Source organism: Bactrocera neohumeralis, chromosome 4 (genome assembly GCF_024586455.1).
Source record: "Bactrocera neohumeralis isolate Rockhampton chromosome 4, APGP_CSIRO_Bneo_wtdbg2-racon-allhic-juicebox.fasta_v2, whole genome shotgun sequence".
Classification (NCBI taxonomy): Eukaryota; Metazoa; Arthropoda; class Insecta; order Diptera; family Tephritidae; genus Bactrocera; species Bactrocera neohumeralis.
Window position 1 is genome coordinate 15,836,293 of NC_065921.1, and position 17,630 is coordinate 15,853,922.

The window sequence follows — 17,630 nt, forward strand, 5'->3', positions numbered from 1 at the left end:
TGTTATAATTGTTGTAATCACCTTAAGTGCTGTAACGAATAATCTGTTATTTAGTTTAATTGCCGTCGCCGAGGAAGCTGTAATAGCGCACATTTCGTGTCGCTGCGTGTGAAATTTCATTTCGTTTAATATTGTTTTTGTAGAGAAAAGATTTTCCGCTCTTTATTTTCAAGCATTAAAAATATTGTCGCGTGCGGCGACACCATTGTCAGCTGGCGGAAAAGCGGAAAGGTGCAACACGCATGCTTGTTTACACAAAAAAAAAAAACAAAAAAAACACTATAAATTACAAAAACAAGAAAATAGCTTTAACGGTAATTTATAGTTTTTGAAAAAATATCACATTTTATACAAGTCACAAAAAAATATTTTTAATGTTTTAAAACTTTTTTTATTTACATTTTTTAAGTTCAACATAGGTTTTGACTCTTTTTCAAATTTTATCAAATTTCTTTCACTTAATTTAAATGTTTGCTTCCAAGACAGTCAGTCTTTAACAATATGCTCTGAGATTTTCTTCACAAATAATTTGTCCGCTTGGTGTCGTTCGCGTCGACTTATTATAAAAATGTTCAACACAAACAATTTTCAAATTACTTGGCTCTTTAAGCGACCATTAATAACTTCCAAGTCCAAGAAAATGGTGTGGACCTTGGAAACTGATAGTGCTAATCATGAGCCACTAAGTTTGAAAACACTTGGAACCCATATGTCTAAACACTACAAATACTTAAATATCGGCCAAATAAAATCTTTTTAAATTGTTTCCTTTTTTATAGCCAAAAATCGTATAATACTCAATCAGGAATTGTGATTTCTTTTAAATTATTTTTAATTTAATTTTTTGCAATTTTTATATTTTTGAGGTTATGAATAGTGTTTTTTATAACAACAATTACTTTGTTGTAGTTGTTTAATAAAATTTTGTTTAAAACAGCTTTGGGTCATATCATCTTTCAAAAACCACCGCAAAAAGCTAAACTAAAACTAAGGACACAAATACTTTTAAATTTTAGGGGAATATTTTTACATGTTTATAAATAGACGGCAATGTTTTTGAGGAAAAAAATTAAATTAATTCATAAACGCCGAGGGCACCAAAAAAGGTCGTCCACTGCTGTAGGCATTGCAGCCTTCTATTATCCATACAACGAGAAAAAATTAAATATTGACAAATTGGAGGTTTAAATAAAATTTACTTTTACCTAAAATTTTTTAGTCTGCCAAAAATCGATTTTGAGAAACCTATCTGATTGGTAGGTCATTGTATGAAGGACTATACACCAAAGGCGCAGAAAAAATTTGATAGTAATCAGATAATTTTTCTCCGAGTAATTACTCAAGCAATTTTGAAAATTGTTGGGTTATTCACTAAGGAATGAATGTTTTATATATGTATATTGTGACAAAAAATTAGCCGGAAATGGTAATTGAATACCCCGGGTAAATGATATTTCCAAAAAATGTGTTTTGTAAGTTGGTAGGACTGTCCTTAATTATTATGCCAAATATATTCGCGATCTGTCAATCAGCGCAATAGATAAAAATATCGAAGAATGTATCCCAAACTTTGTATTTCTAACCAAATTTCGTAAACGCAATCATTGCGAATGTTGAAAAGGCTTACCGCGATTCAGTTTTTAAAAACACAAACCTACGAGTGGTACAAAACCTTCTTCAAAACTTTTCAGATACTCTGAAGTTGGGTGGTTTAAGTGGCAGTAAACCTTGGTGTCAAGAAGTTTATAATTAAAAAAATTATTTTAAGACACGTTAAATTTCTTTACACCATATCTCATCAAAAATTATTAAATTTCCTAATTGAAAAGTAAGTAATTTAATTTTTTTTGCTATCATAATAATAATAATATCTCCTTTATTGATTTTTTAATGGCCTATATAAATCATTTACCTAGACAAGTAAATAAATATTTATTCAATTCAAATTAAAAACATTTTTTTTGGTTATCTTTTTTCTTAATTTGAATATAAAACCCAACAAAATCAATTTATTTGCAGCAACAAAAAATCGCAGCAAATTTTTCTCATTTTTCTTTGCCTACAGCGACTTCCTTTTCAGTCGTTTTTCTTATTATTATATAAATATGAGCTGCCGATTGACAAAATCAACAATCACGAAATTTGCCGAAAAAATAACAACAAAACTAAGAAATGTGGCAATAACATAAAAATGGCAAAAAAGTTGGAGCACGAAGTAAATTAAGTAAAAACATGCAGGAAATTAGTTACCGTTACTACTTCCAATATTATAATGCGGCATTCGTTAAAATCCACAATGCTACAACAACAAAGCGGTTGCTTTTTATTATAACATTTATTTGTGGCAATTATTAGCATTTTTTATTTGCAACAAAATTTTTTCTTCAATTAATTGATTTACTTTGCTGAATATTTTGGCAGTTGCTGTTGTTGCTGTGCTTTTCTACACTATTTCTGTTATTATAGTGCATTGTTTTGTACACTTTTACCGCCAAACAAGCATTTAATTGGATTTAATATTTTTGAAGAAATATTTTATTTTATTTATTTGTTGACTTTTGGTTGCTTTTTGCTCCCATACTCATAACGGTGAATCTCACATTTGCCTAAATGCCGCTTTCGCTATTTTCATTTCACTACTTTTATCTCATATTTCACTTTTAATGCAATTATAAGATTTAATATTTCTCTTTCTTCAATTTAATGCAATTTATGTATATGCTAAGCTGAGCACAGCATTGTTGTTGTTGCTAACATTTGCTAATTGATTTTAACTGCGAAGGATTACTGTGCTGTGAATATGCACAATTTTATACCTATAAATTTATGTATTGATTTAAATATTGTTGCACGGTTCATTGAATTCTGTAATAAATATTATTGCTCATACGCCATGGCGCGCCGACTGTGTGAAATAGAAAGTCGCCGGCTATTGAAGAGTTCAATACTCATTTGTTTATTTATATTATTATATATTTGTGTGAGCATGCAGTAGGTGCATTGTAAATTGCATTTGTTTTTCATTTATATAGAAATAAATTAATAACGAGCGTGTCTTTATAAGAAACCGCATTCATTCATATTCCCACAATAACTAAGTGCCTTGACATTGTCTACTACTGTATTGCTGTGACTACAAGCTAACACAATTTATTGTTGAATTACTTCAGTTTATCATTGAACGATAATTGTCCGATAATAATACTTAAAAGCTTGAGTAATGGTCTAGAATTCATATTTTTCTTAGAAAATATTATTTATAGAAGATATTATTATTGACAGTCGAAGTAAACATACGTGTGTGAACTATGACTAAAGGAAATGAAAAACGGAAATTATTATTTTTAATATTTTATCGTTATTGCTGATGAATATTTTATCTTTTTTCTATAAGTAAAGTTAAGTATTAAAGTAGAAACCTAAGGGTAGATTGTAACACCTAAAACTAATTGTGATAGATATGGAACCGCTGAAGATAAATCTATCCAGCTTGTTGATAAAAATTCCCTTTAGCTTTTTTTCAAATACTGTGAAAATTAACAGAATTAGAAATAACCACACCCACTAGCCCTATAACGGTTGCTTTGGAAACTATTAAAAGAGCGATAACTCTCTGAACAAGCCCAGATGGTAGGGAAAGGATTTTTTTGGAACATAAAATAAAAATGGACGTGCACCGCCCATTTTTATATGAAATTCTATGTCTCAGGAACTACTTTAGCAATTTTAACCATAGTGTAGTATGAGGTTATCGAAACATTCCCAAATAATCCAATCCATCCGATACTTTAACTTTACATTATACAAATCAAACATCAATGAAGTTATCAGAATAAAACTTTCCTCAAATAGTGCCCTCAAGGTATTTCATCTTACGTTCAAAAATTGCCGAAATCAAACTATAACTTAATAGGAACCCAAGGACTAAATATGTGGACCCCAGTGCATATACAAGGTGCGTTCCAAAGTAAACAGGGCTTCTTGAATCTAGCGACCCTGGTGGCGCCATCTATATGTCGACTGGTGAGTGAATCTGCTATCTTTATCGATTGTCCAGTGAGAATTTCAGGACATTTCATATATTGGAAATGAAGTTAATGCGTTTCAAGTGTCAGTATGTTTGTGTTATCGGTGCGAAAAAGAGCTTTGAACAAAGAGCCAACATTAAATTTTGTTTTAAAATTGGTAAGACTTTTACCGAAACGTTTCAATTGATGAAACAAGTTTATGGCGATGATTGTCTATCCAGTAGCAGAGTGCACGAGTGGTTTCAACGTTTTAAAGTGGTCGTGAGGACATAAATGACGATCAACATGTGGGCCAATCAAAATCTGTGATCACCGGAAATTCCATCGAAACTGTGCGTGAATTCATCAAAAATCAGCCGGAATCATCATTGAAATTCATGGAAATGGAATTGAACATCTCCAAAACATCAATTTATCGCATTATGACCGAACATTTGGGCTTACGAAAGGTGTGTGCACGGTTTGTTCCGCACAAATTGACTGACGACCAAAAATTGCTCAGCATCCAACATTCGAAGGACATCATTGTGACCGTTTATTTGACCAAAAATCACATTTTAACCATTAACCACTCCACATATTCACCTGATATTGCACCGTGCGACTTCTTCATTTTCAGAAAAATACATTTGCCCATGAAAGGAAAGCGTTATGCAGACTTAGAAGCCATTCAAAAGGCTTGCACCGGCATACTGGCGGCCATACCGTCCAACGAGCTAAAACACTCGTTCGACATGCTTTTGGACCGTGCAAAAAGCTGTATTGAAGCAGAAAGAGACTATTTTGAATAAAATAAATTGATTTTACCGAAAAACCCATTTGTTCTGCTTTTTTTAAGTCCTGTTTACTTTGGAACGCACCTTGTAAATTGAAATACGGGAGAATATTTTGTAGATGATCCTTGTGTCAAAAATAGGTAAAGTCGGGTTCATACTTCCCGCAGCATCGAACTTTAGATTGACTTTATTCCGCTTACATCACCCAATCGAAAGAAACTTAATTGCAATTGAGAAGAATCTAATTCTAATAGCAAGGTCCGACCTAAAATGAAATGAAATCAGCGCAATTCTTCCTCAAGTCCCCATGTACTAAATATACGGATTAATTTTCGATATAAAGCAAACCTTTAACCTATATTGGTCAATCTATAACGTCTCTTTAAGAAACTCAAATGGCGTCTATTTCTATACGACAATCTCGACAGAAGCATAGTAATGAAAATCAAAACCCGATGGAATGAGCTACCTGGGTGCAAGACTACAAAAGTCATATGCAAAACGGTAGATCGGAAATACACAAACTTCCTATTGGCACTCGATAGAAGAGAGTGTAGGAAAACGATCGGAATACTAAACGGTCATTGTCTGCTGGCAGCACACGCCCTCAGAATGGGCTGATCAACCGCACGAAATGTTTAGAACAAAAGACCAGGGGACTTCTCCCGCTGAAGGAGTTCTCTCGTCAAGCGTAATCATCGTAAAGGTTGACTACTTCTCTATGAACTGAACTCCATCTGGTATCGCAAAGGACCAAAACTGGACGATGCGTGGCTTATTGGCCTAGTAATGATATGTCAAAAAATGGATAAAATCGGGTTAAAATATTCCCTAGCCTCCATCAATCGTTTACCTTATAACGTATATACCAGTCAATATCTACGATATTTTAGCAAAATTAAGTGAAAGTAAAAATATATATAAAAATGTGTTATATCTATCAACATATTACTCCAACTCCCACACACCATATATAATGATTTTTCTTTAGTCCAGAATAAAATTGGAATTTGCCATCCCTTGGTTGATCTTTTCCTCACAGACTCAGTTTATTAAAATTAACTTTGATTGAGTTTGTATTCCACATATCTGATTTGAGTTATCTAGGTTGAATTGTTTGGCAACATTTTCGCTATTACAACAACATCGGGTGGATACTAATATCGATACTTAATACTTGCAAGAGTATAACATGTTCGATTACACCCAAACTTAGCTCTTCTTTACTTGTTTTATTTTAATTTAATATTTTTGATTAAATTAGTTTTCGAAAATTTAAAAAAAAATAAAGGTTTTAATTTCAATTAACTTTAGTTATTACCCAGCACATTCGTTTATATCTCATTTTACATATTTTCTATAAAATCGTCTTTTTCCATAAGCAATTTTATATTTACTTATACATACATATATGCTCATAAGTATTTATATATACCTTTATATATATGTTTGTATATATATATATATATATATATATATATATATTTACTTATATGTCCTCATTTATGCAAATACATCGTTATGCATATACATACATATATCCGATTATTTATTCACACGAAAATTTCTCACCGTTGCGTCGCGCCTCATTAGTTCCGACATTTAAAGCCGCCAACACGCTGGAATGCAAAGAAAACAAAACAAAATTAAATGCTTAATAAAATAAATATTAAATAACTTTTTATCAAGTTTGCTTTTACGCCAACTTCTTACGACTAAAACAACAACAAACTTATGCTAATGCTAAAGTTTTAAATATTTATAAGCCAAGCGATGAGCGTTATTCGGCGCTCGCCGGCAAAGAAAGCATAAAAATGCGGTTTTGATGAATTAATACAACAGTTGTTGTTGTTGTTTTATTTTAATTATTGCTGAACAGACGTTGTATTACAACGAAAATCGTTATTAAAAAGTGAAATAAGACAATATTAACAACTTTAGACGCACAGCGTGAAGTTGGCTGCCAAAAGGGTAGACGCTAAAGCATTGCTGATTACTACAACAAAACTAGTAATAGAAAAAAAGTAGAAATAGAAAAAAATAAAGAAAAATAAAAATGAAATAGAAAAAGTGAAACAAATGCAAATCACTTGCATAACATTGACCCAAACGACAAATCGAAAATGGAATCGGAATTGGAATTGGAAGCAGCGGCAAAAAAGAGAAACCAAATGGTTTGGGGGAGCATGCGGTATTAGATACAAGGGGGAAAATATATATGATATATACAAATAACAAAAACCGTTAACTGCGGTTGCACCGAGGCCATAATACCGTTTACAGGGTGTAAAAGAACTTTATCTTGATCTTCAGCGGTCAGTTTGTACAGCACCTATATGCTAAAGTGGACCGATTTGAACTATTTTTTCGGAAACTGCAGGGTTGTCTTGATAAATAATTCCACTCAAATTTCGGAAAGATATCTCGTCAAAAAACAAAGTTTTCCATACAAGCAATTGATTCCAATTGTTCAGTTTATATGGCAACTATATGCTATAATAGTTCAATCTGAACGATTTCTTCGAAAATTGTAGGGTTGTCTTGGAAAATAATTCCACTGGAATTTCGGAAAAATATCTCGCTAAATAAAAGAGTTCTCCATACAAGCACTTGCTTTTGATCGTTCAGTTTGTACAGCAGCTATATGCTATAATAGTTCAATCTGAACAATTTCTCTGGAAAATGTCGGATTGCCTTGGAAAATAATTCCACTAAAATTTCGGAAAGATATCTCGTCAAATAAAAAAGTTTTTTATACAAGCATTTGATTCCGATCGTTTAATTTGTATGACAGCTATATGCTGTAGTGATCCAATATCGGCTGTTCTGACCAATAATAAGATTCTTAAGGAGAAAAGCACGTGTGCAAAATTTCAGATCAAAATCTCAAAAACTGAGGGACTAGTTCACATATATGCGGACAGGCAGAGGGATAAAGTTAAATCCAATCAGTTCATCACGCTGATCATTTATATATAGTATATACTTTATAGAGTCACTAATAAATCCTTCTGGTATTACAAAATTCGTGGCGTACTAAATGCACAGTGTTCAGGGTATACAAATACAAAAAGTGTTGAAGCAAAAACAACAAAGCAGCGGCAACTTGAGGAAAAATGCAATGAAACCAATAAACTAGTTTTGCTATTATAGAAATAAATGCATATTTTATACGCTTTGCCATGCTAGACGAACAAATCTTCGTACATATATACATACATACATACATATATGTGTTGTTGTATTTTTTTTGTAATTGCTGTTATTGATGGCGGCAGCAGTGGCTGTGCGGTGACATTAATGACCAGGTTTGCGGTTTCCCCAACATACAAAGGAGTATGCATATTTATATATACACACATATAGCTAACCAAATATATATAATATATTTATATATTTACATACATACATGCATATATGCCCGCATAGTCGCCAGTGGCTCACACGCCAGCATTTTGCTCGCAATGAAAAAAATGCCAGCACTTAGCATTTGCATTTTATGGTAACAAATGTGTGCAAACACACAGATATGTGTACACAACAACAAAAACTGCATTTCTCGGCTTGCATATTTGCTTGTTTCACATACGCACATACATACATACATACATATATTTTTGCAATCGCATTTTTCCACAGTCAACTTTTTCCACCTTTTTGCAAGCAAAACCAACAACAAATTAATATACTTTAAAATATGCCACACATACATACAAACACACAACGAGACCTTATGCAGTGCACCGCATTTGCATTTAGCAAAAACAAAAAAAGGAAATCGCCAGCGAAAAATCTTGTCGGAAAACATATCAAAAACAGTTGTTCGTTAGACCAAAAATGCAAATGAGAAAATCGTGTGGCGCCTGGGCAATTATGAGTATGGGTCCATGGTGCTTAAGTCACTCACCAGCAAACTCATGCATTCAAACACCGTTGCTTGAGAATTTGCTAAGGCTTCACTTTAAGTGCACATCGAAGGCTATGGGTTTTATGCTTTTGAAAGGGCGGCGTTGGCAGAGGTCAAAAAGTGTAGTACAACAAAAAAACACAAAAAAATATATTAAAACATTAAAAGCAATAACAAATGTCATACTAAATGGCCGTCACACTGTGCTACGTAGTCTACATATCATGCTTCTAATTAGCACATACTTTTATATATCATTAAGCGTTGTTAAATCTCTGCTTTAAATTTTTTAAGCTACAGTCTTAAATTTGCAATTTTAAGCGGTTTACTCAGCTAAATTTCAGATTTAAATTAAAATGTTCACTTAACTAACTATTATTTGTTTATGAATATGTGTTGCCATTGACCCACAATACCTTTCAAAATTGTAAAAATAAAAAATATGTAAATAATGGAAAAATATTTTTTGTTGTAATTTTTTAATAAATATTTTTTGCTGTAAAAAGAATTTGTTGTAATTGTTTTTGTTATACAAAATTTTAGTTCTAAAAACATTACTTTAAATTTTTTAAATTTTTTTAAATGTCTGTTTGCCGTAAAAATTTGTTTTTGTAAAATATTTTTGTTGTAAATTTGTTTTTGTTGTAAATATTTTTTGTTGTACAAAATTTTAGTTGTAAAAATGTTTTTTTGTTGTAAAAAATTTTAGTTGTAAAATGATTTTTTTGTAAAAAACTTTTCTTGTAAATTTGTTTTTGTTTTACAAAATTTTAGTGGCAAAAATGGTTTTTTTATTTCAAAAAATTTTAGTTGTAAAAACAATTTGTTTTTTTTAATGTTTTGTTTTGCTGTAAATATTTGTTTTTGTAAAATATTTTTGATAAAAATTTGTTTTTGTTGTAAATATTCTTTGTTGTAATTTTTTAATAAATATCTTTTGCTGCAAAAAATTTTTGTTGTAATTGTTTTTGTTATACAAAATTTTAGTTCTTAAAACATATCTTTAAATGTTTTCTTGCCGTAAAAAATTGTGTTTGTAAAATATTTTTGTTGTAAATTTGTTTTTGTTGTAAATATTTTTTGTTGCACAAAATTTTAGTTGTAAAAATGTTTTTTTGTTGTAAAATATTTCAGTTGTAAAAATGTTTTTTGTTGCAAAAAAACTTTTATTGTAAATTTGTTTTTGATTTACAAAATTTTAGTTGCAAAAATGTTTTTTTTCTTTCAAAAAATTTTAGTTGAAAAAACGTTTTTTTATTTTTTTTAATGTTTTTTTTTTGCTGTGAATATTTTTGTAAAACATTTTTGTTAAACATTTGTTTTTGTTGTAAATATTTTTTGTTGTACAAAATTTTAGCTGCAAAAATGTTTTTTGTTGTAAACAATTTTAGTTGTAAAACCTTTTTATTTTTTTCATTTTTTAAAGGTTTTTAACGTAATTTTTTTTATATTTTTGTTGTTAAAAATTTTTGTAATTAAAAGTTTTAGCTGTAAAAACATTTGTCAAACATTTTTTTTAAGTTTCTTTGTCGTAAATTTTTTTGTTTGTAAAAAATTTTTATTGTAAAAATGTTTTTTGTTGCAAGCAATTTTAGTTGCAAAATTTATTTTTTTAATTTGTTTTTGTCGTAAAAATTTTTTGTGTAAAATATTTTTGTTGTAATTTTTCTTTTTAATAAAAAATGTTTATTATAAATCCATTTTTTTTATTCTTAGCTTAATAAAGTTTTTGTTTTAGGTTTTTGTCGTAATGGTTTTCTTTTTTAAATATTTTTGTTGCAAATTTGTTTTTGTAGTAAAATTTTGTAGTTGTAAAAACCTTTTGTATTGTAAATCTTTTTTTGTAAATATGTTTTATTTTTTTAATTTTGCTGTGAAAAAGTTTTGTTGTAAAAAATGTATTTCCTTTTTCCTTGTAAAATTATCTTTCTCATTTTATTTCTTGTTAAAAAAATATTCTACAATATCGTGTTCAAATTGTTATGTTTTAATGTCTGTTTCTCACTGAATAAAAAAAGTTTTTTTCAAATTTAAGGCAAACAAGAAAAAAATTTATGGCAGCTAGATGCTATAGTGGTCCGATCCGAACATTATGTTTGGAAAATGTATCGTCTCTTTGAACAACAATCCATGCCTAATTTCGTGAAGATATCTCCTCAATGGCAAAAATCCCAAAATAGTAATCAATTGCTGTGATCGAAAAGTTTGTCAGTTAACGGCTTCTTATCTTAGCTTTTTCAACGGTTTGAACATGGACTTAGATTCTTTAGTAGTGTTCCTTCTTAATTCCGAAAACTGCTCTTCTTTTCTTTGAAGAATTAATATTTTTTGTATTGAGTTTCAACAACTTAACATTGACTTTCTTCTTGCTAACGGCTGTCTCCTTTTTTTGTCTTTTATTTCTGTATTCCCTTTTAGTTATGTTTTTATCTTAACCCTTCGAAATTTTAATAATATTATTAGAAAAATTTAAAAAGACTACAAATTGTTCAAAAAATGTCTCATTGTACCTATTAGCTGCTGTTATGTATGGTATATAATATGCTGCCTTAATTTACTTATATATACTTATTAAGTATCCTCTTCTCATGAAATCATATATTTCTTATGAAACGTTGCTGCTTTATATTTACTTCACATATGGACTCTGATGCTTTGCATTAATATTTGCCGCACAATTGATCACCGAACACGCCCCTCATTACGGCGACAAAATTATATGCAATTTCCTAAAGAAGTTGATGGTTGCCCTGCGGACACAAGCGCATGCTCTCCACGTCTACCAATTCTTATGGTCTGCTAACATTCTTATTATGTACACAGCCATAACACAAATCTTATATTTTTATATATACGTAAAGGTATGTATATACATATAGAAACCACCAAAAATTCCAAAGTAAAGCAAATACTACAACTAACAGGCAAGTGAATGCTCGCTCCCGGTTGGCAACAGGTGGCTGAGTCGCGGCAAATAAAGCAGGAAGGAAAGAGCGAAAATGTGTTGAAAAGAGAAATGAAAGCAAAATTGAAGTGCAGTGGAGCCGAAATTCATAACAAACACCCACTTATTATTTGCATTTCTGCTTGCCTCGCCTGAGCAACCCTGTCAGCGCTTAGTTGCTTGTGCTTACATATGGTACCTAGGTGCCTTTAAATGCACTTTTATTCTTGTAAATGCTTGTTCGCAGGTACTTTTGGATACTGCGTTGGCTTTTGAGTCTCCATTGCCGTTGTCAACAGTGCTCCATATTATATAATAACAGTTATTTGTCAATCACTGTTGTTGTTTTTAAACTGCACCAAATTGTTAATTATGTAATACTTTGAGTTGGGTTGGTGGAGCACTAACTGTTTAAGCAATACATATAAACATATGTACGGTACTTTAAAAATTAGTTTGGGGTTCTAGAAAGAAACCCATGGAATTTTTAGTTTTAGATCACTCATAGCTCCAAAGAACCATAGAAAAACAATGTTATGATGTTCGAGTGAAAACTAGAAGAAATTTTCATTGATACTACTTGAAGACTACTATCGATGAAACGTGCTACGAATAGTAGTAACCCGATGTGCAAAAGAAGACAGTCGACATATTTTCTATTGATATTTTCTAGTTCGACTGATATTAATATGGTATAACTAATAGTGGGTTAGAAACGCTTTCTCACAGAAATCCAAGATTTAATGCAGACATTACTTTCTCTTTACCCTTATTTATCTTATCATATATGGCATTCTGTTATATTAACAGAGTATAACCTTTTATAACCTTTAAAATGATTTTATAATTTACTTTATTAAATAAAGTTTAGCTGTATTTTTCTAGCCGGACATATTAGGTTCTAGTATATGATGATCTCATTGATTTATGCCATTATAGCCTACTAATTTTTTAGAAAAAATCTCACAACTTCTGGGCTTAAGGATAGCCCACTAATGCTTCCTAGTATCTACTTTTCTGGGTTGGAATTAGTGGATAAGGACAGGCAATCAAATTTTTTCGACCGACAGAAAGTTTAGTCAAGCATATGGCAAAAACGGAGTTTAGGTTCTGTTCCCACTTCAGTCGGGTCTAAGGAACCGGAACGGAAGCGGATTTTTATCCGGGCAAGGACTGTCAACTCGGCTCTATTTCTCGAAATGGCTTCAGGAATGTTTTATGCCGCTACAACAACAACAACATCGACGAAGGTTAGGTTAGATCATAGGGCTGATACTCACACCAAAGTTAACGCAGGATCTCACTTGGACAGCTGCGCATGCTGGTCCTTTGTGATTTCCAAAACGTCTAGATTTGGATCAGCAGACCCTTAGGTCGATGAAGTGATTTAGACCAATGACAAATTTATTAAACTGACTAATATCAATCCCAGCATGTTCACCGAAAGTGTGTCTACCGAGATGTTTCAACCTGAGTCTGGTAAGAGTTGGACAGCTGTAAAGAAACTGTTTAGATGATGCTAGCTCGCCTTCTACTATACGACTTTGGGAATTTGCGTCCGACAAGCTAAGTAATCACACCATATGTGAGCCTCTTGGATAGCAACCAGTCCGAACACCTACCATCGCAAGAAGTTCTTTCGCAACCGCACAAGTTTTGGTTGTAGACCAACACTTGCCAAGCTCACGGAAGGTCCATGGTTCCAACGCTAGACCACAAGAAGGCAGCAGTGTACCGACTCGTTGGTAATCTGATGACGTCGGATAAAAAAGTAACTTGATGCTACCCGATAAAAAGGTAAAACAGACCTTGACCTGGCGTAGACACCTCAAGTGAGGAAAGTTCTCTGATTGCTATTCACTTGGGAGTGGCCAGAAACGATTCATTTACATATGGTTCAAGCTTGTTCCGGTAACCAAGTATCAATGGGTATGAAAATCAACCGTTTGAAGGCGTTGAAAAAAACATGCTGTGCGCTGGGTTCAAAAAACATCCCCATTAAAAGAACAAAACAGCCTCGGATGATACTCAATTAGTTTCTAATATTTCCAAAAACCTCCATTCAGTTAATTTATGTGTTGCTACATAACCTCAAAAAATATTTGTTTTAATATTTTCAAATAATTGAAATATCTCAATAATATTTTTATGCACTCTCCACACAGTCATACTATTTTGACCCAAGGGAGTTTAAACTTCTTTTTTAATCAATTTCCAGCTCCTCTCTCACTTCAAGACACTCCTCTGCGAGTATAAAGTGTCTACTTTGCGTTTTATATATATTAACCGTCGTTACTTGCCACATTAACTGCCACATGCAGCAAACGAATATTTCATTTTGATGCTGCAACATGGTGTGCACACCAAAAAGCTCTTACTTACAACGTTCTTACACTTAAAGTGCGCCACCAGCCACCACCAGGCACCAGCTCAGAATGTGTCATTGTACTTTATGTGCATTCGGCATGCCGCACCGCACTAAATCTGCTTACCACGCACCCAGCACCCCACCAGCCGGTGACCGCCGAAGCCACTCGCCGCATTCGGCATATCAGTTATCTCTTGCTTCCCCTAAAAACTCCGTCTGCAGGCAGCGGTGGGGGCATTGCGATTGCGTTCATCCCGAGCTATTGGCCTCAGCGCTATTTGCAACGCCGCATAGTTTTCGCTTAATTTAACGCCAAAACGTAACCAATCGAGCTGCGCTCAAGCGAATTTCCTAACACAAGCGCGGCCGGCCTCAACGTGGCGGGGAGTTGGGTGCTTGCAGAACGCTGTGTGTATGTGTGCGTGGTTGCGCACACGAACGGAGTGGCTTGGGTGCCCGGCTCAGAGGTGCCTTCCTTCTATGCTTGACTAGTTGCATGGCTGATTCCGGAGTCAGAGGCGTTTGGCTTGGCTTTGCGCTTGCCTAAGCCCAAACGAGTTTGCACTGCCGGCTTGGCGCGACTGGATTCGCTTGCCTGTCTGGCTGGCCGAGCGCGGTGCAGCGCGCGTTTGATTGCATGTGCGCTTTTGTGGCAGCAAATTCGAAATTCCGGTTTCAGACTTTCCGCTGTTGGTTTTTTCGATGCCTTTTTCCACAATCACACACACATACATACATCTCAGCGTTTTTTTATATTTATTTATATTATTTTTCAATCTAATTTTATTTTTAATTTTTTTTTTGTTGTTTTTCGCGATGTTGCATCTTCAGTTCGAGCACCTTTGTGCGGCTGGCTAGGCCTAAAAATACAACAATTGAAGTATTATGTACGTGTATGTGTGACGATATTATTTTTATATGCATTTAGGGGTGTGTGTGTTGCATGTTGCAAGTTTGGGCTGCTGTGTGTGGTGTTAAGTGCTCGAAATTCCTTAGACAACGCGTAGGCTTAGCAGTACAGAGGAAGCAGAAAGCAACAACAAAAGCAAAAACACAGAAAAACCAACAGCATTGACAAGAACAACAACAGCAACAAGCACTACAGCAACAGCAACAGCCAGCAGCGAGAACTTGACTTTGTGGCATTGCTATAAATATAGAGTTCAGCCAACCAGTAGATAAAGATGCTAGCAGCGATGCGCAAACAAAGCAACAACAATATAGCAGCATAAACAAAAACAAAGAAGTAAGAAAAGCATTACTGCAATTGTAAAGGCAACAGCAACAACAACAGCATCGTGTGGTATGTAGTCAAATGAGCTTCGGTGGCAGCGGCAGCAGCTTGGTATGCCGCAAAGTTATTGACATTGGCAACAACAACAAAAATTGCAACAAAAGCAGAAAAATAAAACAACAAAAAAATTTACAACAACAAAAAGTTACAACAATAAAAAATTGGTACAACAACACAAATATAAAAACAATAAATTACAAAAACTAGAAAAAAGTATAACAGGAAAAATGTACAACAATAGCAACAACAACACCTTTTTTTACAAAAACAACAAACTATTACAACAACATTATATTACATACAACAAAAAGCTACAAATATGTAATAAAAACACAATGTCAACAACAACAACAACCACTACGCCTGCCACTAGTTGCTCAACATTGTTGCTGCACGCATTTTTGCATTCTTCGCACTCACACACACACACACGCACGTATGCAAACGCATATATTACGCGTTATCATTTCTTACGCCACATACTTTATGCGCACAATATATCCGACGCAAGCTGCACGGCGCGTATCTTTCGCAACTGCAACCTCCCAATGCCAGCGCCCAACCTTCAACCGAGTCAACGAGTTGGCCATTAATGTCTGCGATCGGCACGCAGCAGGCCAGCGACTGGCCAACAAATCTCGCCCAGCCACAAGCGTTCTCTCCACCGCGCTGTCTTAGGCCCACCGCCAAGCCACTGAACCACTAGGCCTTGCCTTGTCGCTGACAGCGCTTGGTTGATGCTGGTTCCGACTGTGGCTGCGTTTTTGTCTCCGGTTGTCTCTGGCTGGTTGTGTCGTCGTCGTCAGTGTCAGACACGTCAAGTTCGCAAATTTAATTTGCAATATTGGAATTTTTATCTATTCTCCAGTGCGTGTGCTGGCCGCTCTTGTTATACTTTTATTATGCTTTAGCATTTCGAGGCATGCGTGTCCTTGTCAATTTGCATGCATTTATTTTAGAATATTTTACTTAGTTGGTTGTTGCGTTTTGCTGTTGTTGTTGATAGTCTATTTATCGCTTCGCCTGTCGTTGGCATTTAAACTGAAATTCACAGCTCCGATGCCGTGACAGCCATTAGTGGGGACCATTACATATCTATGAATATATGTATATATATTTATTTGTACTTGGGCAAAGACAGACGCTAACCAAAGAAAGAAGGTCTCTGCAAGGCTATGCGTTAGCGGATAGTTTCGGTGTATAATGGCAAAAGGCTCTTGAAATACTCGCCGTACTTCTCCAAATAGTAAAAAAATATAAAAAAAAATTATGGTAAAAACAAGTAGCGGTAATTTTTTCATGTTATTTTTGTTCATCGCATTTCATCATGGAAGACTAACATCTGAGAACGGTTTCAAGGCGTTCAAACTATTTCTGAAACAATGTAGCGGTCTCACGCACTTTTTCAACATAATGACTTCGCACTTATGGTCAATATAATCGGTCTACTGAGCGTACTATTCGTAACACTATCCCATCTTGAGACCCGGCATTCATTATTGGATAATATTCGACCGAAAATATAACAGCCGTAGCTGAAACATGAATACCGTGGAACGATTCGGCGCAGTTCGCAACGGGCCGACGTTTCAAATGATCCACGAAGATCCGACGTTTTCGAGCCACATTTTGTTCTATATTTCTATTTCTGGCTCAAAAGGTGTAGCAAAATTGCCGCACTTGGGACGAAGAGAAACTTGAAGAGATTCTAGAGCTGCAATTTTATTCAGAGAAAACAACGGTTTGGTGTGGTTTGTGGGCCGGTCGAATCATCGGTCCATATTTCTTCAAAAATGATGAGGGTGATAACGCATCCGTCAATGGCGACCTAATCGCGCCATAATAACCGAGTATTTGATAATTTAAATTGAATCTCGTGATCTCGGCGACATTTGGTTTCAACAGGACGGCACCACTTCCCACACATCGCAATCAATCAATGGATTTATTGAGAGAACACTTCCGTGAGCAGATCATGTCACGTTTTTTGCCAGTCGATTATTCACCAAGACCGTGTGATATCACACCGTTAGACTTTTGCCTGTGGAGATATGTAAATTTTAAAGTTTATGCGGACAATCCCTCTTTGATTGAGACCTCGGATCACAACATCACGCGTGTTAATCGCCAGTTACCAGTCGAAATGCTCAAACTAGTCATCGAAAATTGGACTCAACGGATGGCCCATCTAAGATGTAGTCGCAGCCAATATTTGAAAGAGATAATCTTCAAAAAATAAATGCTAAAGAATGTTCTTTCAAATGATAATTAACATTTCCCATTAAATATGAAGTTTCTGTAATTATCTTTAAA

General features: G+C 34.0%; 1 protein-coding gene across 3 annotated transcripts in view; it reads right to left on the bottom strand.

The window, feature by feature from the left end:
* The window catches only part of LOC126756170 (protein Shroom), a 317,073-nt gene that overhangs the window by 272,420 nt on the left and 27,023 nt on the right, over positions 1–17,630 (bottom strand). Inside the window, exon 3 of one of the 3 annotated variants that reach the window (XM_050469027.1) lies at positions 6,377–6,423. The exons of the other annotated variants lie outside the window; for them this stretch is intronic. The gene's annotated coding sequence lies outside the window, so the exon portion shown is untranslated. The remainder of the gene's footprint in view (positions 1–6,376; positions 6,424–17,630) is intronic. 3 annotated transcript variants of the gene reach the window in all.